Source organism: Hemiscyllium ocellatum, chromosome 37 (genome assembly GCF_020745735.1).
Source record: "Hemiscyllium ocellatum isolate sHemOce1 chromosome 37, sHemOce1.pat.X.cur, whole genome shotgun sequence".
Classification (NCBI taxonomy): Eukaryota; Metazoa; Chordata; class Chondrichthyes; order Orectolobiformes; family Hemiscylliidae; genus Hemiscyllium; species Hemiscyllium ocellatum.
Window position 1 is genome coordinate 44,223,460 of NC_083437.1, and position 23,383 is coordinate 44,246,842.

Consider the following 23,383-nt stretch of genomic DNA (forward strand, 5'->3'; position numbering starts at 1 on the left):
AAAAGCGAGCGCGAGAGAAAAAGCGAGCAAGAGAGAGACAGAAAAAACGAGCGAGACAGAAAAAGCGAGCAAGACAGAAAAAACGAGCGAGAAAGAAAAAACGAGCGAGAAAGAAAAAACGAGCGAGAAAGAAAAAACGAGCGAGAAAGAAAAAAACGAGCGAGAGAGAAAAAACGAGCGAGAGAGAAAAAAGCGAGAGACAGACAGAAAAAGCAAGCGAGACAGAAAAAGCGAACGAGACAGAAAAAGCGAGCAAGAGAGAGGAAAAAAAGCGAGAGACAGACAGAAAAAGTGAGAGAGAGAGAAAAAGCGAGAGACAGACAGAAAAAGTGAGAGAGACAGAAAAAGCGAGCGAGAGAACGCAAAAGCGAGCGAGAAAAAGCGAGCGCGAGAGAAAAAGCGAGCGCGAGAGAAAAAGCGAGCAAGAGAGACAGAAAAAACGAGCGAGACAGAAAAAACGAGCGAGACAGAAAAAGCGAGCAAGACAGAAAAAACGAGCGAGAAAGAATAAACGAGCGAGAAAGAATAAACGAGCGAGAGAAAAAGCGAACAAGAGAGAAAAAAGCGAGACAGACAGAAAAAGCGAGCGAGACAGAAAAAGCGAACGAGACAGAAAAAGCGAGCACGAGAGAAAAAAAGCGAGAGACAGACAGAAAAAGCCAGCGAGACAGAAAACGCCAGCGAGACAGAAGAAGCGAGCGAGACAGAAGAAGCGATCAAGAGAGAGAGAAAAAGCGAGCGAGAGAGAGCAAAAGCGAGCGAGAGAGAGAAAAAGCAAGAGACGGAGAAAAAGCGAGCGAGAGAGAGAAAAAGCGAGAGAGAGAGTAATAGCGAGACAGAGCGAGACAGAAAAAGCGAGAGAGAGCGGAAAAGCGAGAGAGCGAGAGAAAAAGCAAGAGAGTGAGAGAGAAAAAGCAAGAGAGCAAAAGAGAGCGCGAGGGAGAAAAAGCGAGAGCGTGAAAAAGTGAGCGAGAGAAAAAGCGAGAGACAGAGAGAAAAAGCAAGCGAAACAGAAAAAGCGAGCGAGACAGAAAAAGCGAGCTAGAGAGAGAAAAAAACGAGAGACAGACAGAAAGGGCGAGCGAGACAGAAGAAGCGAGCGAGACAGAAAAAGCGAGAAAAAAAAAGCGAGCGCGCGAAAAAGCGAGCGAGAGCGAAAAAAAGCAAGAGAGACAGACAGAAAAAGCGAGCGAGACAGAAAAATGAGCGACAGAAAAAGCGAGCGAGACAAAAAGCGAGAGACAGACAGAAAAAGCGAGCGAGACAGAAGAAGCGAGCGAGACAGAAGAAGCGAGCGAGACAGAAGAAGTGATCAAGAAAGAGAGAAAAAGCGAGCGAGAGAGAGCAAAAGCGAGCGAGAGAGAGAAAAAGCGAGCGAGGGACAAAAAGCGAGAGAGAGACAGAAAAAGCGAGAGCGCGGAAAAGCGAGAGAGCGAGAGAAAAAGCGAGAGAGTGAGAGAGAAAAAGCGAGAGAGTGAGAGAGAAAAAGCGAGAGAGCAAAAGAGAGCGCGAGGGAGAAAAAGCGAGAGCGTGAAAAAGTGAGCGAGAGAAAAAGCGAGAGACAGACAGAAAAAGCGAGCGAGACGGGAAAAGCGAGCGAGACAGAAAAAGCGAGCGAGAGAGAGAAAAAAAGCGAGCGAAACAGAAAAAGCGAGCGAGACAGAAGAAGCGATCGAGAGAGAGAGAGAAAAAGCAAAGCGAGCGAGGGAGAGAAAAAGCGAGCGAGGGAGAAAAAGCGAGAGAGCGCGTAATAGCGAGACAGAGCGAGAGAAAAAGAAAGAGAGAGACAGAAAAAGCGAGAGAGCGAAAAGCGAGAGAGCAGAAAAGTAAGAGAGCGAGAGAAAAAGCGAACGAGAGCAAAAAGCGAGAGACAGACAGAAAAAGCGAGCAAGACAGAAAAAACGAGTGAGACAGAGAGAGAGAGAAAGAAAAAGCGAGCGAGGGAGAGAAAAAGCGAGCGAGGGAGAGAAAATGCGAGCGAGAGAGAGAGAAAAAGCAAGAAAGAGAGAGACAGAAAAAGCGAGAGCGCGGAAAAGCGAGGGAGAAAAAGCGAGAGCGAAATTGCGAGCGAGAGAAAAAGCGAGAGACAGACAGAAAAAGCGAGAGACAGACAGAAAAAGCGAGAGCGCGGAAAAGCGAGGGAGAAAAAGCGAGAGCGAAATTGCGAGCGAGAGAAAAAGCGAGAGACAGACAGAAAAAGCGAGCGAGACAGAAAAAGCGAGCGACAGACAGACAGAAAAAGCGAGCGAGACAGAGAGAGAGTGAGAGAGAGAAACAAAAAGCGAGCGAGGGAGAGAAAAAGCGAGCGAGGGAGAGAGAAAAAGCAAGAGACAGGGAGAAAAAGCGAGCGAGAGAGAGAAAGTGAACGAGAGAGAGAAATAGCGAGACAGAGCGAGAGAAAAAGCAAGAAAGAGAGAGACAGAAAAAGCGAGAGCGAGAGAGCGAGAGAAAAAGCGAGAGAGCAAAAGCGAGAGAGCGAGGGAGAAAAGGCGAGAGAGCGAAAATGCGAGCGAGAGAAAAAGCGAGAGACAGACAGAAAAAGCGAGCGAGACAGAAAAAGAGTGCGAGCGAGAGAGAAAAAGCGAGAGAAAGACAGAAAAAGCGAGCGACACAGACAGAAAAAGCAAGCGAGACAGAGAGAGAGAGCGAGAGAAAGAAAAAGCGAGCGAGGGAGAGATAAAATAAGCGAGAGAGAGAAAAAGCGAGCGAGACAGAAGAAGCGAGCGAGAGACAGACAGAAGAAGCGAGCAAGACAGAGGAAGCGAGCGAGGCAGAGGAAGCGAGCGAGGCAGAGGAAGCGAGCGAGGCAGAGAGAGAGAGAGAGAGAGCGAGGGAGAGAAAAAGCAAGCGAGAGAAAAAGCGAGCGAGAGAAAAAGCGAGCGAGAGAAAAAGCGAGCGAGAGAGAGAGAAAAATCGAGCGAGAGAGAGAGAGAGAAAAAGCAAGAGACAGGGAGAAAAAGCGAGCGAGAGAGAAAAAGCGAGCGAGGGAGAAAAAGCGAGCGAGGGAGAAAAAGCGAGCGAGGGAGAGAAATAGCGAGACAGAGCGAGAGAAAAAGCAAGAAAACGAGAGAGAAAAAGCGAGAGCGCGAGAGAAAAAGCGAGAGCGCGAGAGAGCAAAAGCAAGAGAAAAAGCAAGAGAGATAAAGCGAGAGTGCGAAAAAGCGAGAGCGAAAATGCGAGCGAGACAGAAAAAGCGAGCGAGAGAGAAAAAGTGAGAGACAGACAGAAAAGGCGAGAGACAGACAGAAAAAGCGAGCGAGACAGAAAAAGCGAGCGAGAGAGAGAGAGAGCACGAGGGAGAGAAAAAGCGAGCGAGAGAAAAGCGAGCGAGAGAGAGAGAGAAAGAAAAAGCGAGCGAGACAGAAAAAACGAGCGAGACAGAAAAAACGAGCGAGAGAGAGATAAAGCGAGCGAGAGAGAGATAAAAAGCAAGAGACAGGGAGAAAAAGCGAGCGAGACAGAGAAAAAGCGAGCGAGTGAGAAAAAGCTAGAGAGAGAGAGAAATAGCAAGACAGAGAGAGAGAAAGAAAATGCAAGAAAGAGAGAGACAGAAAAAGCGAGAGAGCGGAAAAGCGAGAGAGCGAGAGAAAAAGCGAGAGCGCAAAAGCGAGAGAAAAGGCGAGAGAGCGAGGGAGCAAAAGCGAGAGCGAGAAAGAGCGAGAGCGCGAGAGCGAAAATGCGAGCAAGAGAAAAAGCGAGAGACAGAAAAAGCGAGCGAGACAGACAGAAAAAGCGAGAGAGACAGAAAAACGAGCGAGACAGAGAGAGAGAGAAATAGTGAGCGAGAGAGAGAAAAAGCGAGCGAGTGAGAGAAAAAAAGCGAGAGACAGACAGAAGAAGCGAGCGAGACAGAAGAAACGAGCGAGACAGAAGAAGCGAGCGAGACAGAAGAAGCGAGCGAGCGAGAGAGAAAAAAAGCGAGCGAGTGAGAGAAAAAAAGTGAGAGACAGACAAAAGAAGCGAGCGAGACAGAAGAAGCGAGCGAGACACAGGAAGCGAGCGAAACAGAAAAAGCGAACGAGACAGCGAGAGAGAGAGCGCGAGGGAGAGAAAAATCGAGCGAGAGAAAAAGCGAGCGAGAGAGAAAAAGCAAGAGACAGGGAGAAAAAGCGAGACAGAGCGAGAGAAAAAGCAAGAAAGAGAGAGACAGAAAAAGCGAGAGAGTGGAAAAGCGAGAGAGCGAGAGAGCAAAAGCAAGAGAAAAAGCGAGAGAGAAAAAGCGAGAGAGCGAGGGAGAAAAAGCGAGAGCGTGAAAAAGCGAGATCAAAAATGCGAGCAAGAGAAAAAGCGAGAGACAGACAGAAAAAGCGAGCGAGAGAGAGAGAAAAAGCAAGAGTCAGACAGAAAAAGCAAGAGACAGACAGAAAAAGCGAGCGAGACAGAAAAAACGAGCGAGACAGAAAAAGCGAGCAAGGCAGAAAAAAACGAGCGAGACAGAAGAAGCGATCAAGAGAGTGAGAAAAAGCGAGCGAGAGAGAGAAAAAGCGAGCGAGAGAGAGAAAAAGCGAGCGAGAGAGAGAAAAAGCGAGCGAGAGAGAGATAAAAAGCGAGCGAGAGAGAGATAAAAAGCAAGAGACAGGGAGAAAAAGCGAGCGAGAGAGAGAAAAAGCGAGCGAGAGAGAGAAAAAGCGAGCGAGGGAGAGATAAAAAGCAAGAGACAGGGAGAAAAAGCTAGAGAGAGAGAGAAATAGCGAGACAGAGAGAGAGAAAGAAAATGCAAGAAAGAGAGAGACAGAAAAAACGAGAGAGCGGAAAAGCGAGAGAAAAAGCGAGAGAGCAAAAGCGAGAGAAAAGGCGAGAGAGCGAGGGAGAAAAAGCGAGAGCGCGAAAGAGCGAGAGCGAAAATGCGAGCAAGAGAAAAAGCGACAGACAGACAGAAAAAGCGAGAGACAGACAGAAAAAGCGAGAGAGACAGAAAAAACGAGCGAGACAGAGAGAGAGAGAGAGAAAAAGCGAGCGAGAGAGAGAAAAAGCAAGCGAGAGAGAGACAAAAAGCGAGAGACAGACAGAAAAAGTGAGCGAGACACAGGAAGTGAGCGAGACAGAAAAAGCGAGCGAGACAGAGAGAGAGAAAGAAAAAGCGAGAGACAGAAAAAACAAGCGAGACAGAAGAAGCGAGCGAGACAGAAGAAGCGATCAAGAAAGAGAAAAAAAGCGAGCGAGACAGAAAAAGCGAGCGAGACAGAGAGAGACAGAGCGCGAGCGAGAGAAAAAGCGAGCGAGAAAGAGAAAAAGCGAGCGAGACAGAAGAAGCGATCAAGAAAGAGAAAAAAAGCGAGCGAGACAGAAAAAGCGAGCGAGACAGAGAGAGACAGAGCGCGAGCGAGAGAAAAAGCGAGCGAGAAAGAGAAAAAGCGAGCGAGACAGAGAGAGAAAGAAAAAGCGAGCAAGACAGAAAAAACGAGCGAGACAGAAGAAGCGAGCGAGACAGAAGAAGCGAGCGAGACAGAAAAATCGAGCGAGACAGAAGAAGCGTGCGAGACAGAAGAAGTGATCAAGAGAGAGAGAAAAAGCGAGCGAGAGAGAAAAAGCAAGAGACGGAGAAAAAGCGAGCGAGAGAAAAAGCGAGAGAGAGCGAGAGAAATAGCGAGACAGAGCGAGAGAAAAAGCAAGAAAGAGAGAGACAGAAAAAGCGAGTGCGCGGAAAAGCGAGAGCGCGGAAAAGCGAGAGCGCGAGAGAAAAAGCGAGAGAGAAAAAGCGAGAGCGCGAGGGAGAAAAAGCGAGAGCGCGAAAAAGCGAGAGTGCGAGAGCGAAAATGCGAGCGACAGACAGAAAAAGCGAGCGAGAGAGAGAAAAAAGCGAGCGACAGACAGAAAAAGCGAGCGAGACAGAAAAAGCGAGCGAGACAGAAAAAGCGAGCGAGACAGAGAGAGAGAGAAAAAGCGAGCGAGAGAGAGAAAAAAGCAAGCGAGAGAGAGAAAAAGCAAGCGAGACAGAGAAAAAAGCGAGAGACAGACAGAAAAAGCGAGCGAGACAGAAAAAGCGAGCGAGACAGAAAAAGCGAGCGAGACAGAAAAAGCGAGCGAGACAGAAAAAGCGAGCGAGACAGAAAAAGCGAGCGAGACAGCGGAAAAGCGAGAGAGCAGAAAAGCGAGAGAGCGGAAAAGCAAGAGAGCAAGAGAAAAAGCGAGAGAGCAAAAGCGAGAGAAAAAGCGAGAGAGCAAAAGCGAGAGCGCGAGGGAGAAAAAGCGAGAGCGCGAAAAAGCGAGAGCGAAAATGCGAGCGAGAGAAAAAGCGAGCGACAGACAGAAAAAGCGAGCGAGAGAGAGAGAAAAAGCGAGCGAGACAGAAAAAGCGAGCAAGACAGAAAAAGCCAGCGAGACAGCGGAAAAGCAAGAGAGCGAGAGAAAAAGCGAAAGAGCAAAAGCGAGAGAAAAAGCGAGAGAGAAAAAGCGAGAACGCGAAAAAGCGAGAGCGCGAAAAAGCGAGAGCGCGAAAAAGCGAGAGCGCGAAAAAGCGAGAGCGCGAGAGCGAAAATGCGAGAGACAGACAGAAAAAGCGAGCGAGACAGAAAAAGGGAGCGAGACAGAAAAAGCGAGAGAGACAGAAAAAGGGAGCGAGACAGAAAAAGCGAGAGACAGACAGAAAAAGCGAGCGAGGGAGAGAAAAAGCGAGCGAGGGAGAGAAAAAGCGAGGGAGAGAGAAAAAGCGAGCGAGAGAGAGAAAAAGCGAGCGAGGGAGAGAAAAAGCGAGGGAGAGAGAAAAAGCGATCACGAGAGAGAAAAAGCGAGCGAGAGACAAAGAGTGAGCGAGAGAAAAAGCGAGCGAGAGAAAAAGCTAACACGAGAGAAAAAGAGGAAGAAAAAGCGAGAGAGAAAAAGCGAACAAGAGAAAAAGGGAGAAAAAGCAAGCGAGAGAGAAAAAGCGAGAGCGCGAGAGAAAAGGCGAGCGCGGGAGAGAAAAGGTGAGAGAGAGAGCAAAAGCAAGAGAGAAAAAGCGAGACAGAGCAAGAGAAAAAGCAAGACAGAGCGAGAGAAAAAGCGAGACAGAGCGAGACAGAAAAAGCGAGGGAGAGAAAAAGCAAGCGAGAGAACAAAAGCAAGCGAGAGAGACAGAAAAGGCGAGAAAAAAAGCGAGAGCACGAAAAAGCGAGCGAGAGCAAAAAAGCGAGACAGAGCGAGAGAAAAAGCGAGCAAGTGAGACAGAAAAAGCGAGCGAGAGAGCGAAAATGCGAGCGAGAGAAAAAAGCGAGCGAGAGAGACAGAAAAAGCAAGCGAGAGAGAGAAAAAAAGCGAGAGAGACAGAAAAAGCGAGCGAGAGAGAAAAAGCCAGCGAGAGAGAAAAAGCGAGCGAGCGAGACAGAGGAAGCGAGCGAGAGACAGACAGAAAAAGCGAGCGAGAGAGCGCAAAAGCGAGAGAGAAAAAGTGAGCGCGAGAGAAAAAGCGAGCAAGAGAGAGACAGAAAAAGCGAGCGAGAGCGCGAAAATGCGAGCGAGAAAAAAGCGAGAGCCAGACAGAAGAAGCGAGCGAGACAGAAAAAGCGAGCGAGACAGAAAAAGCGAGCGAGAGAGAGAAAAAAAGCGAGAGACAGAGAGAAAAAGCGAGCGAGACAGAAAAAGCGAGCGAGACAGAAAAAGCGAGCAAGAGAGAAAAAAAGCGAGAGACAGACAGAAAAAGCGAGCGAGACAGAAGAAGCGATAGAGAGCAAAAGCGAGCGAGGGTGCGAAAAAGCGAGCGAGGGAGAAAAAGTGAGACAGAGCGAGAGAAAAAGAAAGAGAGAGACAGAAAAAGCGAGCGAGCGGAAAAGCTAAAGAGCGAGCGCGCAAAAGCGAGAGAGCGAGAGAAAACACGAGACAGCAAAAGCGAGAGAGCGAGGGAGAAAAAGCGAGAGCGTGAAAAAGCGAGAGCAAAAAAGCAAGCGAGAGAAAAAGCGAGAGACAGACAGAAAAAGCGAGCGAGACAGAAAAAGCGAGCGAGAGAGAGCAAAAGCGAGCGAGAGAGAGAGAGAGAGAGAGAGAGAGAGAAGGAGAGAGAGAGAGAAAGCAAGAGACGGAGAAAAAGCGAGCGAGAGAGAGAAAAAGCGAGCGAGGGAGAAAAAGCGAGAGAGAGAGTAATAGCGAGACAGAAAAAGCGAGAGCGCGGAAAAGCGAGAGAGCAGAAAAGCGAGAGAGCAGAAAAGCGAGAGAGCAGAAAAGCGAGAGAGCGAGAGAAAAAGCGAGCGAGAGAGCGCAAAAGCGAGCGAGAGAAAAAGCAAGAGACCGAGAAAAAGCGAGCGAGAGAGAGAAAAAGCGAGCGAGGGAGCAAAAGCGAGAGAGAGAGAGTAATAGCGAGACAGAAAAAGCGAGAGAGCAGAAAAGCGAGAGAAAAAGCGAGAGAGCAAAAGCGAGAGAGCGAGGGAGAAAAAGCGAGAGCATGAAAAAGCGAGCGAGAGAAAAAGCGAGACAGACAGAAAATGCGAGCGAGACAGAAAGAGCGATCAAGAGAGAGAGAGCAAAAGCGAGCGAGAGCAAAAGGGAGAAGGGAGAGAAAAAGCGAGCGAGGGAGAGAAAAAGCGAGCGAGGGAGAGAAAAAGCGAGCAAGGGAGAGAAAAAGCGAGCGAGAGCGCGAAAAGCGAGCGAGGGAGAAAAAGCGAGCGAGAGCGCGAAAAGCGAGCGAGGGAGAAAAAGCGAGAGAGAGAGTAATAGCGAGACAGAAAAAGCGAGAGAGCGGAAAAGCGAGAGAGCAGAAAAGCGAGAGAGCAGAAAAGCGAGAGAGCAGAAAAGCGAGAGAGCAGAAAAGCGAGAGAGCAGAAAAGCGAGAGAGCAGAAAAGCGAGAGAGCGAGAGAAAAAGCGAGCGAGAGAGAGCAAAAGCGAGCGAGAGAGAGAAAAAGCAAGAGACCGAGAAAAAGCGAGCGAGGGAGAAAAAGCGAGAGAGAGAGAGTAATAGCGAGACAGAAAAAGCGAGAGAGCAGAAAAGCGAGAGAGCGAGGGAGAAAAAGCGAGAGCATGAAAAAGCGAGCGAGAGAAAAAGCGAGACAGACAGAAAATGCGAGCGAGACAGAAAGAGCGATCGAGAGAGAGAGAGCAAAAGCGAGCGAGAGAGAGCAAAAGGGAGCGAGGGAGAGAAAAAGTGAGCGAGGGAGAGAAAAAGCGAGCGAGAGCGCGAAAAGCGAGCGAGGGAGAAAAAGTGAGACAGAGCGAGAGAAAAAGAAAGAGAGAGACAGAAAAAGCGAGCGAGCGGAAAAGCTAAAGAGCGAGAGAGCAAAAGCGAGAGAGCGAGAGAAAACACGAGAGAGCAAAAGCGAGAGAGCGAGGGAGAAAAAGCGAGAGCGTGAAAAAGCGAGAGCAAAAAAGCAAGCGAGAGAAAAAGCGAGAGACAGACAGAAAAAGCGAGGGAGAAAAAAAGCGAGGGAGACAGAAAAAGGGAGCGAGACAGAAGAAGCGAGCGAGAGAGAGAGAAAAAGCGAGCGAGAGAGAGAGAGAAAAAGCGAGCGAGAGAGAGAAAAAGCGAGCGAGGGAGAAAAAGTGAGACAGAGCGAGAGAAAAAGAGAGAGACAGAAAAAGCGAGAGAGCAGAAAAGCAAGAGAGCGAGAGAAAAAGCGAACAAGAGAGAGAAAAAAAGCGAGAGACAGACAGAAAAAGCGAGCAAGACAGAAAAACAAGCCACAGAAAAAGCGAGTGAGACAGAGAGAGAGAGAGAGCGCGAGGGAGAAAAAATGCGAGCGAGAGAAAAGCGACCGAGAGAGAGAGATAGAGAGAGAAAGAAAAAGCGAGCAAGACAGAAAAAACGAGCGAGACAGAAGAAGCGATCAAGAGAGAGAAAAAAAGCGAGAGAGACAGAAAAAGCGAGCGAGAGAGAAAAAGCGAGCGAGAGAGACAGAAGAAGCGAGCGAGACAGAGGAAGCGAGCGAGAGACAGACAGAAAAAGCGAGCGAGAGAGCGCAAAAGCGAGAGAGAAAAAGTGAGCGCGAGAGAAAAAGCGAGCAAGAGAGAGACAGAAAAAGCGAGCGAGAGCGTGAAAATGCGAGCGAGAAAAAAGCGAGAACCAGTCAGAAGAAGCGAGCGAGACAGAAAAAGCGAGCGAGACAGAAAAGGCGAGCGAGACAGAAAAAGCGAGCAAGAGAGAAAAAAAGCGAGAGACAGACAGAAAAAGCGAGCGAGACAGAAGAAGCGATAGAGAGCAAAAGCGAGCGAGGGTGCGAAAAAGCGAGCGAGGGAGAAAAAGTGAGACAGAGCGAGAGAAAAAGAAAGAGAGAGACAGAAAAAGCGAGTGAGCGGAAAAGCTAAAGAGCGAGCGCGCAAAAGCGAGAGAGCGAGAGAAAACACGAGACAGCAAAAGCGAGAGAGCGAGGGAGAAAAAGCGAGAGCGTGAAAAAGCGAGAGCAAAAAAGCAAGCGAGAGAAAAAGCAAGAGACAGACAGAAAAAGCGAGCGAGACAGAAAAAGCGAGGGAGACAGAAAAAGCGAGGGAGAAAAAAAGCGAGCGAGACAGAAAAAGCGAGCGAGAGAGAGCAAAAGCGAGCGAGAGAGAGAGAGAGAGAGAGAGAGAGAGAGAGAGAGAGAAAGCAAGGGACGGAGAAAAAGCGAGCGAGAGAGTAATAGCGAGACAGAAAAAGCGAGAGAGCAGAAAAGCGAGAGAGCGGAAAAGCGAGAGAGCAGAAAAGCGAGAGAGCAGAAAAGCGAGAGAGCAGAAAAGCGAGAGAGCGAGAGAAAAAGCGAGCGAGAGAGAGAAAAAGCGAGCGAGAGAGAGCAAAAGCGAGCGAGAGAGAGAAAAAGCAAGAGACCGAGAAAAAGCGAGCGAGAGAGAGAAAACGCGAGCGAGGGAGAAAAAGCGAGAGAGAGAGAGTAATAGCGAGACAGAAAAAGCGAGAGAGCAAAAGCGAGAGAGCGAGGGAGAAAAAGCGAGAGCATGAAAAAGCGAGCGAGAGAAAAAGCGAGACAGACAGAAAATGCGAGCGAGACAGAAAGAGCGATCGAGAGAGAGAGAGCAAAAGCGAGCGAGAGCAAAAGCGAGCGAGGGAGAGAAAAAGCGAGCGAGGGAGAGAAAAAGCGAGCGAGGGAGAGAAAAAGCGAGCGAGAGCGCGAAAAGCGAGCGAGGGAGAAAAAGTGAGACAGAGCGAGAGAAAAAGAAAGAGAGAGACAGAAAAAGCGAGCGAGCGGAAAAGCTAAAGAGCGAGAGAGCAAAAGCGAGAGAGCGAGAGAAAACACGAGAGAGCAAAAGCGAGAGAGCAAGGGAGAAAAAGCGAGAGCGTGAAAAAGCGAGAGCAAAAAAGCAAGCGAGAGAAAAAGCGAGAGACAGACAGAAAAAGCGAGGGAGAAAAAAAGCGAGGGAGACAGAAAAAGGGAGCGAGACAGAAGAAGCGAGCGAGAGAGAGAGAAGAAGCGAGCGAGAGAGAGAAAAAGCGAGCGAGAGAGAGAAAAAGCGAGCGAGAGAGAGAAAAAGCGAGACAGAGCGAGAGAAAAAGAGAGAGACAGAAAAAGCAAGAGAGCAGAAAAGCAAGAGAGCGAGAGAAAAAGCGAACAAGAGAGAGGAAAAAAGCGAGAGACAGACAGAAAAAGCGAGCAAGACAGAAAAACAAGCCACAGAAAAAGCGAGTGAGACAGAGAGAGAGAGAGAGCGCGAGGGAGAAAAAATGCGAGCGAGAGAAAAGCGACCGAGAGAGAGAGAGAGAGATAGAGAGAGAAAGAAAAAGCGAGCAAGACAGAAAAAACGAGCGAGACAGAAGAAGCGATCAAGAGAGAGAGAAAAAGCGAGCGAGAGAGAGAAAAAGCAAGAGACAGGGAGAAAAAGCGAGCGAGAGAGAGAAAAAGCGAGCGAGAGAGAGAAAAAGCGAGCGAGGGAGAAAAATAGCGAGACAGAGCGAGAGAAAAAGCAAGAGAGAGAGAGAGACAGAAAAAGCGAGAGAGCGAGAGAAAAAGCGAGAGAGCGAGAGAGCAAAAGCAAGAGAAAAAGCAAGACAGAAGAAGCGATCAAGAGAGAGAGAAAAAGCGAGCGAGAGAGGGAAAAAGCGAGCGAGGGAGAGAGAAAAAGCAAGAGACAGGGAGAAAAAGCGAGCGAGAGAGAGAAAAAGCGAGCGAGGGAGAAAAAGCGAGCGAGGGAGAAAAATAGCGAGACAGAGAGAGAGAAAAAGCAAGAAAGAGAGAGACAGAAAAAGCGAGAGAGCGAGAGAAAAAGCGAGAGCGAGAGAGCAAAAGCGAGAGAAAAAGCGAGAGCGCGAGGGAGAGAAAAAGCGAGCGAGAGAAAAAGCGAGCGAGAGAGAGAAAAATCGAGCGAGACAGAAAGAAAAGCAAGATACAGGGAGAAAAAGCGAGCGAGAGAGAGAAAAAGTGAACGAGAGAGAAAAAGCGAGCGAGGGAGAAAAATAGCGAGACAGAGCGAGAGAAAAAGCAAGAGAGAGAGAGAGAGAGACAGAAAAAGCGAGAGAGCGAGAGAAAAAGCGAGAGAGCAAAAGCAAGAGAAAAAGCGAGAGAGAAAAAGCGAGAGTGCGAAAATGCGAGCAAGAGAAAAAGCGAGCGAGACAGAAAAAACGAGCGAGACAGAAGAAGCGAGCGAGACAGAAGAAGCGAGCGAGACAGAAAAAGCGAGCGAGACAGAAAAAGCGAGCGAGACAGAAAAAGCGAGCGAGAGAGAGAGAAAAAAAGCGAGAGACAGATAGAAGAAGCGAGCGAGACAGAAAAAGCGAGCGAAACAGAGAGAGAGAGCGCACGAGGGAGAGTAAAAGCGAGCGAGAGAGAGAGAGAGAGAGAGAGAGAGAGAGAGAGAAAGAAAAGGCGAGCAAGACAGAAAAAACGAGCGAGACAGAAGAAGCGATCAAGAGAGAGAAAAAGCGAGCGAGAGAGAGATCAAAAGCGAGCGAGAGAGAGATAAAAAGCGAGCGAGAGAGAGATAAAAAGCGAGCGAGAGAGATAAAAAGCGAGAGACAGGGAGAAAAAGCGAGCGAGAGAGAGAAAAAGCGAGCGAGGGAGAAAAAGCTAGAGAGAGAGAAATAGCGAGACAGAGAGAGAGAAAAAGCAAGAAAGAAAGAGACAGAAAAAGCGAGAGTGCGGAAAAGCGACAGAGCGAGAGAAAAAGCGAGAGAGCGAGAGAGCAAAAGCGAGAGAGCGAGGGAGAAAAAGCGAGAGCACGAAAGAGCGAGAGCGAAAATGCGAGCAAGAGAAAAAGCGACAGAGAGAAAAAGCGAGCGACAGAGAGAAAAAGCGAGCGACAGACAGAGAGAGAAAAAGCGAGTGAGAGAGAGAAAAAGCGAGCGAGAGAGAGAAAAAGCAAGCGAGAGACAGAAAAAGCGAGAGACAGAAGAAGCGAGAGACAGGCAGAAGAAGCGAGCGAGACAGAAAAAGCGAGCGAGAGAGAGAGAGCACGAGGGAGAGAAAAAGCGAGCGAGAGAAAAGCGAGCGAGAGAGAGAAAGAAAAAGCGAGCAAGACAGAAAAAATGAGCGAGACAGAAGAAGCGATCAAGAGAGAGAGAAAAAGCGAGCGAGAGAGACAAAAAGCGAGCGAGAGAGAGAGAAAAAGCAAGAGACAGGGAGAAAAAGCGAGCGAGAGAGAGAAAAAGCGAGCGAGGGAGAAAAAGCTAGAGAAAGAGAGAAATAGCGAGACAGAGAGAGAGAAAAAGCAAGAAAGAGAGAGACAGAAAAAGCGAGAGAGCGGAAAAGCGAGCGAGAGAGAGAAAAAGCGAGCGAGAGAGAGAAAAAGCGAGCGAGGGAGAAAAAGCGAGCGAGAGAGAGAAAAAGCGAGCGAGGGAGAAAAAGCTAGAGAAAGAGAGAAATAGCGAGACAGAGAGAGAGAAAAAGCAAGAAAGAAAGAGACAGAAAAAGTGAGAGAGCGGAAAAGTGAGAGAGCGAGAGAAAAAGCGAGAGAGCGAGGGAGCAAAAGCAAGAGAGCGAGGGAGAAAAAGCGAGAGCGCGAAAGAGCGAGAGCGAAAATGCGAGCAAGAGAAAAAGCGAGCGAGAGAGCGAAAAAGCGAGAGACAGACAGAAAAAGCGAGAGACAGACAGAAAAAGCGAGAGAGACAGACAGAAAAAGCGAGAGAGACAGACAGAAAAAGCGAGAGAGACAGAGAGAGAAAAAGCGAGCAAGAGAGAGAAAAAAGCGAGAGACAGAAAAAGCGAGCGAGACAGAAGAAGCGAGCGAGACAGAAGAAGCGAGCGAGAGAAAAAAAGCGAGAGACAGACAGAAAAAGCGAGCGAGACAGAAGAAGCGAGCGAGACAAAAAAAGCGAGCGAGACAGAAGAAGCGAGCGAGACAGAAGAAGCGAGCGAGACAGAAGAAGCGAGCGAGACAGAAGAAGCGAGCGAGACAGAAGAAGCGAGCGAGACAGACAAAAAAACGAGCGAGACAGAAAAAGCGAGCGAGACAGAAAAAGCGAGCGAGACAGAAAAAGCGAGCGAGACAGAAAAAGCGAGCGAGAGAGAGAGAAAAAGCGAGAGACAGACAGAAGAAGCGAGCGAGACAGAAAAAGCGAGCGAGACAGAGAGAGAGCGCGCGAGGGAGAGAAAAAGCGAGAGAGAGAGAGAAAGAAGAAGCGAGCAAGACAGAAAAAACGAGCGAGACAGAAGAAGCGATCAAGAGAGAGAGAAAAAGCGATCGAGAGAGAGAAAAAGCGAGCGAGGGAGAAAAAGCTAGAGAGAGAGAGAAATAGCGAGACAGAGAGAGAGAAAAAGCAAGAAAGAAAGACAGAAAAAGCGAGAGAGCGGAAAAGTGAGAGAGCGAGAGAAAAAGCGAGAGAGCGAGGGAGAAAAAGCGAGAGCGAAAATGCGAGCAAGAGAAAAAGCGAGCGAGAGCGAAAAAGCGAGACAGACAGAAAAAGCGAGAGAGACAGACAGAAAAAGCGAGAGAGACAGAGTGAGAAAAAGCGAGCAAGAGAGAGAAAAAAGTGAGAGACAGAAAAAGCGAGCGAGACAGAAGAAGCGAGCGAGAGAGAGAAAAAAAGCGAGAGACAGACAGAAAAAGCGAGCGAGACAGAAGAAGCGAGCGAGACAAAAAAAGCGAGCGAGACAGAAGAAGCGAGCGAGACAGAAGAAGCGAGCGAGACAGAAGAAGCGAGCGAGAGAGAGAGAAAAAGCGAGAGACAGACAGAAGAAGCGAGCGAGACAGAAAAAGCGAGCGAGACAGAGCGAGAGCGCGCGAGGGAGAGAAAAAGCGAGAGAGAAAGAAAAAGCGAGCACGACAGAAAAAACGAGCGAGACAGAAGAAGCGATCAAGAGAGAGAGAAGAAGCGATCAAGAGAGAGAGAAAAAGCGAGCGAGACAGAAGAAGCGAGCGAGAGAGAGAAAAAAAGCGAGAGACAGACAGAAAAAGCGAGCGAGACAGAAGAAGCGAGCGAGATAAAAAAAGCGAGCGAGACAGAAGAAGCGAGCGAGAGAGAAAAAGCGAGCGAGAGAGAAAAAGCGAGCGAGAGAGAAAAAGCGAGCGAGACAGAAAAAGCGAGCGAGAGAGAGAGAAAAAGCGAGAGACAGACAGAAGAAGCGAGCGAGACAGAAAAAGCGAGCGAGACAGAGAGAGAGCGCGCGAGGGAGAGAAAAAGCGAGAGAGAGAGAGAGAAAGAAAAAGCGAGCACGACAGAAAAAACGAGCGAGACAGAAGAAGCGATCAAGAGAGAGAGAAGAAGCGATCAAGAGAGAGAGAAAAAGCGAGCGAGAGAGAGAGAAAAAGCGAGCGAGGGAGAAAAAACTAGAGAGAGAGAGAAATAGCGAGACAGAGAGAGAGAAAAAGCGAGAGAGCGGAAAAGTGAGAGAGCGAGAGAAAAAGCGAGAGCGCGAGGGAGCAAAAGCAAGAGAGCGAGGGAGAAAAAGCGAGAGCGCGAAAGAGCGAGAGCGAAAATGCGAGCAAGAGAAAAAGCGAGCGAGAGAGCGAAAAAGCGAGCGAGACAGAGAGAGAGCGCGCGAGGGAGAGAAAAAGCGAGAGAGAGAGAAAGAAAAAGCGAGCAAGACAGAAAAAACGAGCGAGACAGAAGAAGCGATCAAGAGAGAGAGAAAAAGCGAGCGAGAGAGAGAAAAAGCGAGCGAGGGAGAAAAAGCTAGAGACAGAGAGAAATAGCGAGACAGACAGAGAGAGAAAAAGCAAGAAAGAAAGAGACAGAAAAAGCGAGAGAGCGGAGAAGCGAGAGAGCGAGAGAAAAAGCGAGAGAGCGAGGGAGCAAAAGCAAGAGAGCGAGGGAGCAAAAGCAAGAGAGCGAGGGAGGAAAAGCGAGAGCGTGAAAGAGCGAGAGCGAAAATGCGAGCAAGAGAAAAAGCGAGCGAGAGAGCGAAAAAGCGAGCGAGAGAGCGGAAAAGCGAGCGAGAGAGCGAAAAAGCGAGAGACAGACAGAAAAAGCGAGAGAGACAGACAGAAAAAGCGAGAGAGACAGAGTGAGAAAAAGCGAGCAAGAGAGAGAAAAAAGCGAGAGACAGAAAAAGCGAGCGAGACAGAAGAAGCGAGCGAGAGAGAGAAAAAAAGCGAGCGAGACAGACAGAAAAAGCGAGCGAGACAGAAAAAGCGAGCGAGACAGAAAAAGCGAGCGAGACAGAAAAAGCGAGCGAGACAGAAAAAGCGAGCGAGACAGAAAAAGCGAGCGAGACAGAGAGAGAGCGAGCGAGCGAGAGAAAAAGCGAGCGAGAGAGAGATAAAAAGCAAGAGACAGGGAGAAAAAGCGAGCGAGAGAGAGAAAAAGCGAGCGAGGGAGAAAAAGCTAGAGAGAGAGAAATAGCGAGACAGAGAGAGAGAAAAAGCAAGAAAGAAAGAGACAGAAAAAGCGAGAGAGCGGAAAAGCGACAGAGCGAGAGAAAAAGCGAGAGAGCGAGAGAGCAAAAGCGAGAGAGCGAGGGAGAAAAAGCGAGAGCACGAAAGAGCGAGAGCGAAAATGCGAGCAAGAGAAAAAGCGACAGAGAGAAAAAGCGAGCGACAGAGAGAAAAAGCGAGCGACAGAGAGAAAAAGCGAGTGAGAGAGAGAAAAAGCGAGCGAGAGACAGAAAAAGCGAGAGACAGAAGAAGCGAGAGACAGGCAGAAGAAGCGAGCGAGACAGAAAAAGCGAGCGAGAGAGAGAGAGAGCACGAGGGAGAGAAAAAGCGAGCGAGAGAAAAGCGAGCGAGAGAGAGAAAGAAAAAGCGAGCAAGACAGAAAAAATGAGCGAGACAGAAGAAGCGATCAAGAGAGAGAGAAAAAGCGAGCGAGAGAGACAAAAAGCGAGCGAGAGAGAGAGAAAAAGCAAGAGACAGGGAGAAAAAGCGAGCGAGAGAGAGAAAAAGCGAGCGAGGGAGAAAAAGCTAGAGAAAGAGAGAAATAGCGAGACAGAGAGAGAGAAAAAGCAAGAAAGAGAGAGACAGAAAAAGCGAGAGAGCGGAAAAGCGAGCGAGAGAGAGAAAAAGCGAGCGAGAGAGAGAAAAAGCGAGCGAGGGAGAAAAAGCGAGCGAGAGAGAGAAAAAGCGAGCGAGGGAGAAAAAGCTAGAGAAAGAGAGAAATAGCGAGACAGAGAGAGAGAAAAAGCAAGAAAGAAAGAGACAGAAAAAGCGAGAGAGCGGAAAAGTGAGAGAGCGAGAGAAAAAGCGAGAGAGCGAGGGAGCAAAAGCAAGAGAGCGAGGGAGAAAAAGCGAGAGCGCGAAAGAGCGAGAGCGAAAATGCGAGCAAGAGAAAAAGCGAGCGAGAGAGCGAAAAAGCGAGAGACAGACAGAAAAAGCGAGAGACAGACAGAAAAAGCGAGAGAGACAGACAGAAAAAGCGAGAGAGACAGACAGAAAAAGCGAGAGAGACAGAGAGAGAAAAAGCGAGCAAGAGAGAGAAAAAAGCGAGAGACAGAAGAAGCGAGCGAGACAGAAGAAGCGAGCGAGACAGAAGAAGCGAGCGAGAGAAAAAAAGCGAGAGACAGACAGAAAAAGCGAGCGAGACAGAAGAAGCGAGCGAGACAAAAAAAGCGAGCGAGACAGAAGAAGCGAGCGAGACAGAAGAAGCGAGCGAGACAGACAAAAAAAGCGAGCGAGACAGAAAAAGCGAGCGAGACAGAAAAAGCGAGCGAGACAGAAAAAGCGAGCGAGACAGAAAAAGCGAGCGAGAGAGAGAGAAAAAGCGAGAGACAGACAGAAGAAGCGAGCGAGACAGAAAAAGCGAGCGAGACAGAGAGAGAGCGCGCGAGGGAGAGAAAAAGCGAGAGAGAGAGAGAAAGAAGAAGCGAGCAAGACAGAAAAAACGAGCGAGACAGAAGAAGCGATCAAGAGAGAGAGAAAAAGCGATCGAGAGAGAGAAAAAGCGAGCGAGGGAGAAAAAGCTAGAGAGAGAGAGAAATAGCGAGACAGAGAGAGAGAAAAAGCAAGAAAGAAAGACAGAAAAAGCGAGAGAGCGGAAAAGTGAGAGAGCGAGAGAAAAAGCGAGAGAGCGAGGGAGAAAAAGCGAGAGCGAAAATGCGAGCAAGAGAAAAAGCGAGCGAGAGCGAAAAAGCGAGAGACAGACAGAAAAAGCGAGAGAGACAGACAGAAAAAGCGAGAGAGACAGAGTGAGAAAAAGCGAGCAAGAGAGAGAAAAAAGTGAGAGACAGAAAAAGCGAGCGAGACAGAAGAAGCGAGCGAGAGAGAGAAAAAAAGCGAGAGACAGACAGAAAAAGCGAGCGAGACAGAAGAAGCGAGCGAGACAAAAAAAGCGAGCGAGACAGAAGAAGCGAGCGAGACAGAAGAAGCGAGCGAGACAGAAGAAGCGAGCGAGACAGAAGAAGCGAGCGAGAGAGAGAGAAAAAGCGAGAGACAGACAGAAGAAGCGAGCGAGACAGAAAAAGCGAGCGAGACAGAGCGAGAGCGCGCGAGGGAGAGAAAAAGCGAGAGAGAAAGAAAAAGCGAGCACGACAGAAAAAACGAGCGAGACAGAAGAAGCGATCAAGAGAGAGAGAAGAAGCGATCAAGAGAGAGAGAAAAAGCGAGCGAGACAGAAGAAGCGAGCGAGAGAGAGAAAAAAAGCGAGAGACAGACAGAAAAAGCGAGCGAGACAGAAGAAGCGAGCGAGATAAAAAAAGCGAGCGAGACAGAAGAAGCGAGCGAGAGAGAAAAAGCGAGCGAGAGAGAAAAAGCGAGCGAGAGAGAAAAAGCGAGCGAGAGAGAGAGAAAAAGCGAGAGACAGACAGAAGAAGCGAGCGAGACAGAAAAAGCGAGCGAGACAGAGAGAGAGCGCGCGAGGGAGAGAAAAAGCGAGAGAGAGAGAGAGAAAGAAAAAGCGAGCACGACAGAAAAAACGAGCGAGACAGAAGAAGCGATCAAGAGAGAGAGAAGAAGCGATCAAGAGAGAGAGAAAAAGCGAGCGAGAGAGAGAGAAAAAGCGAGCGAGGGAGAAAAAACTAGAGAGAGAGAGAAATAGCGAGACAGAGAGAGAGAAAAAGCGAGAGAGCGGAAAAGTGAGAGAGCGAGAGAAAAAGCGAGAGCGCGAGGGAGCAAAAGCAAGAGAGCGAGGGAGAAAAAGCGAGAGCGCGAAAGAGCGAGAGCGAAAATGCGAGCAAGAGAAAAAGCGAGCGAGAGAGCGAAAAAGCGAGCGAGACAGAGAAAGAGCGCGCGAGGGAGAGAAAAAGCGAGAGAGAGAGAAAGAAAAAGCGAGCAAGACAGAAAAAACGAGCGAGACAGAAGAAGCGATCAAGAGAGAGAGAAAAAGCGAGCGAGAGAGAGAAAAAGCGAGCGAGGGAGAAAAAGCTAGAGACAGAGAGAAATAGCGAGACAGACAGAGAGAGAAAAAGCAAGAAAGAAAGAGACAGAAAAAGCGAGAGAGCGGAGAAGCGAGAGAGCGAGAGAAAAAGCGAGAGAGCGAGGGAGCAAAAGCAAGAGAGCGAGGGAGCAAAAGCAAGAGAGCGAGGGAGGAAAAGCGAGAGCGTGAAAGAGCGAGAGCGAAAATGCGAGCAAGAGAAAAAGCGAGCGAGAGAGCGAAAAAGCGAGCGAGAGAGCGAAAAAGCGAGCGAGAGAGCGAAAAAGCGAGAGACAGACAGAAAAAGCGAGAGAGACAGACAGAAAAAGCGAGAGAGACAGAGAGAGAAAAAGCGAGCAAGAGAGAGAAAAAAGCGAGAGACAGAAAAAGCGAGCGAGACAGAAGAAGCGAGCGAGAGAGAGAAAAAAAGCGAGAGACAGACAGAAAAAGCGAGCGAGACAGAAAAAGCGAGCGAGACAGAAAAAGCGAGCGAGACAGAGAGAGAGCGAGCGAGCGAGAGAAAAAGCGAGCGAGAGAGAGATAAAAAGCAAGAGACAGGGAGAAAAAGCGAGCGAGAGAGAGAAAAAGCGAGCGAGGGAGAAAAAGCTAGAGAGAGAGAAATAGCGAGACAGAGAGAGAGAAAAAGCAAGAAAGAAAGAGACAGAAAAAGCGAGAGAGCGGAAAAGCGACAGAGCGAGAGAAAAAGCGAGAGAGCGAGAGAGCAAAAGCGAGAGAGCGAGGGAGAAAAAGCGAGAGCACGAAAGAGCGAGAGCGAAAATGCGAGCAAGAGAAAAAGCGAGCGAGAGAGCGAAAAAGCGAGCGAGAGAGCGAAAAAGCGAGCGAGAGAGCGAAAAAGCGAGAGACAGACAGAAAAAGCGAGAGAGACAGACAGAAAAAGCGAGAGAGACAGAGTGAGAAAAAGCGAGCAAGAGAGAGAAAAAAGCGAGAGACAGAAAAAGCGAGCGAGACAGAAGAAGCGAGCGAGAGAGAGAAAAAAAGCGAGAGACAGACAGAAAAAGCGAGCGAGACAGAAAAAGCGAGCGAGACAGAAAAAGCGAGCGAGACAGAGAGAGAGCGAGCGAGCGAGAGAAAAAGCGAGCGAGAGAGAGAGAAAAAGCAAGAGACAGGGAGAAAAAGCGAGAGAGAGAGAAATAGCGAGACAGAGCGAGAGAAAAAGCAAGAAAGAGAGAGACAGAAAAAGCGAGAGTGGAAAAGCGAGAGTGGAAAAGCAAGAGAAAAAGCGAGAGAGCGAGGGAGAAAAAGCGAGAGCGCGAAAAAGCGAGACCAAAAATGCGAGCAAGAGAAAAAGCGAGAGACAGACAGAAAAAGCGAGCGAGACAGAAAAAGCGAGCGAGACAGAAAAAGCGAGCGAGAGACAGAGAAAAAAACGAGCGAGACAGAAAGAAAAAACGAGCGAGACAGAAAGAAAAAACGAGCGAGACAGAAAGAAAAAACGAGCGAGACAGAGAGAGAAAGAAAAAGCGAGAGACAGAAAAAACGAGCGAGACAGAAGAAGCGATCAAGAGAGAGAAAAAAAGCGAGCAAGACAGAAAAAGCGAGCGAGACAGAAAAAGCGATGGAGAGAAAAAAAGCGAGCGAGACAGAAAAAGCGAGCGAGACAGAAAAAGCGAGCGAGACAGAGAGAGAGAGAGCACGAGCGAGAGAAAAAGCGAGCGAGAGAAAAAGCGAGCGAGAGAGAGAAAAAAATCGAGCGAGACAGAAAGAAAAAGCAAGATACAGGGAGAAAAAGCGAGCGAGACAGAAAAAGCGAGCGTGACAGAAAAAGCGAGCGAGACAGAGAGAGAGAGAGCACGAGGGAGAGAAAAAGCGAGCGAGAGAAAAAGCGAGCGAGAGAGAGAAAAATCAAGCGAGACAGGGAGAAAAAGCGAGCAAGAGAGAGAGAAAAATCAAGACACAGACAGAAAAAGCGAGCGAGACAGAAAAAGCGAGCGAGACAGAAAAAAACGAGCGAGACAGAAGAAGCGATCAAGAGAGTGAGAAAAAGCGAGCGAGAGAGAGAAAAAGCGAGCGAGAGAAAAAGCAAGCGAGAGAGAGAAAAATCGAGCGAGACAGGGATAAAAAGCGAGCAAGAGAGAGAAAAAAAGCGAGAGACAGACAGAAAAAGCGAGCGAGACAGAAAAAGCGAGCGAGACAGAAAAAGCGAGCAAGAGAGAGAAAATAAGCGAGAGACAGACAGAAAAAGCGAGCGAGACAGAAAAAGCGAGCGAGACAGAAAAAACGAGCGAGACAGAAAAAGCGAGCGAGACAGAAAAAGCGAGCGAGACAGAAAAAAACGAGCGAGACAGAAGAAGCGATCAAGAGAGTGAGAAAAAGCGAGCGAGAGAGAGAAAAAGCGAGCGAGAGAGAGATAAAAAGCAAGAGACAGGGAGAAAAAGCGAGCGAGAGAGAGAAAAAGCGAGCGAGTGAGAAAAAGCTAGAGAGAGAGAGAGAAATAGCGAGACAGAGAGAGAGAAAGAAAATGCAAGAAAGAGAGAGACAGAAAAAGCGAGAGAGCGGAAAAGCGAGAGAGCGAGAGAAAAAGCGAGAGCGCAAAAGCGAGAGAAAAGGCGAGAGAGCGAGGGAGAAAAAGCGAGAGCGCGAAAGAGCGAGAGCGAAAATGCGAGCAAGAGAAAAAGCGAGAGACAGACAGAAAAAGCGAGAGACAGACAGAAAAAGCGAGAGACAGACAGAAAAAGCGAGTGAGACAAAAAGCTAGCGAGCGAGACAGAAAAAGCGAGCGACACAGAGGGAGAGAGCGCGCGAGGGAGAGAAAAAGCGAGAGAGAGAGAGAGAGAAAGAAAAAGCGAGCAAGACAGAAAAAAACGAGCGAGACAGAAGAAGCGATCAAGAGAGTGAGAAAAAGTGAGCGAGAGAGAGAAAAAGCGAGCGAGGGAGAAAAAGCTAGAGAGAGAGAGAAATAGCAAGACAGAGAGAGAGAAAAAGCAAGAAAGAGAGAGACAGAAAAAGCGAGAGAGCGGAAAAGCGAGAGAGCGAGAGAAAAAGCGAGAGAGCGAGAGAGCAAAAGTGAGAGAGCGAGAGAAAAAGCGAGAGAGCAAAAGCGAGAGAGAAAATGCGAGCAAGAGAAAAAGCGAGCGAGAGCGCGAAAAAGAGAGCGAGAGAGCGAAAAAGCGAGCGAGAGAGAGAGAAAAAGCGAGCGACAGACAGAAAAAGCGAGAGAGACAGAGAGAGAAAAAGCGAGCAAGAGAGACAGAAAAAGCGAGCGAGACAGAAGAAGCGAGCGAGGCAGAAGAAGTGAGCGAGACAGAAGAAGCGAGCGAGATAGACAGAAAAAGCGAGCGAGACAGACAGAAAAAGCGAGCGAGACAGAAAAAGCGAGCGAGACAGAAAAAGCGAGCGAGAGAGAGAGAAAAAGCAAGAGACAGGGAGAAAAAGCGAGCGAGAGAGAGAAAAAGCAAGCGAGGGAGAAAAAGCGAGAGAGAGAAATAGCGAGACAGAGCGAGAGAAAAAGCAAGAAAGAGAGAGACAGAAAAAGCGAGAGTGGAAAAGCGAGAGAGCAAAAGCAAGAGAAAAAGCGAGAGAGCGAGGGAGAAAAAGCGAGAGCGCGAAAAAGCGAGACCAAAAATGCGAGCAAGAGAAAAAGCGAGCGAGACAGACAGAAAAAACGAGCGAGACAGAAAAAACGAGCGCGACAGAAAAAACGAGCGAGACAGAGAGAAAGAAAAAGCGAGAGACAGAAAAAACGAGCGAGACAGAAGAAGCGAGCGAGACAGAAGAAGCGATCAAGAGAGAAAAATAGCGAGCAAGACAGAAAAAGCGAGCAAGACAGAAAAAGTGAGCAAGACAGAAAAAGCGATGGAGAGAAAAAAAGCGAGCGAGAC

General features: G+C 48.7%; 1 protein-coding gene across 3 annotated transcripts in view; it reads right to left on the reverse strand.

The window, feature by feature from the left end:
• Positions 1-23,383, reverse strand: part of LOC132833633 (polyhomeotic-like protein 2) — a 470,309-nt gene that overhangs the window by 208,622 nt on the left and 238,304 nt on the right. The window lies entirely within an intron of this gene.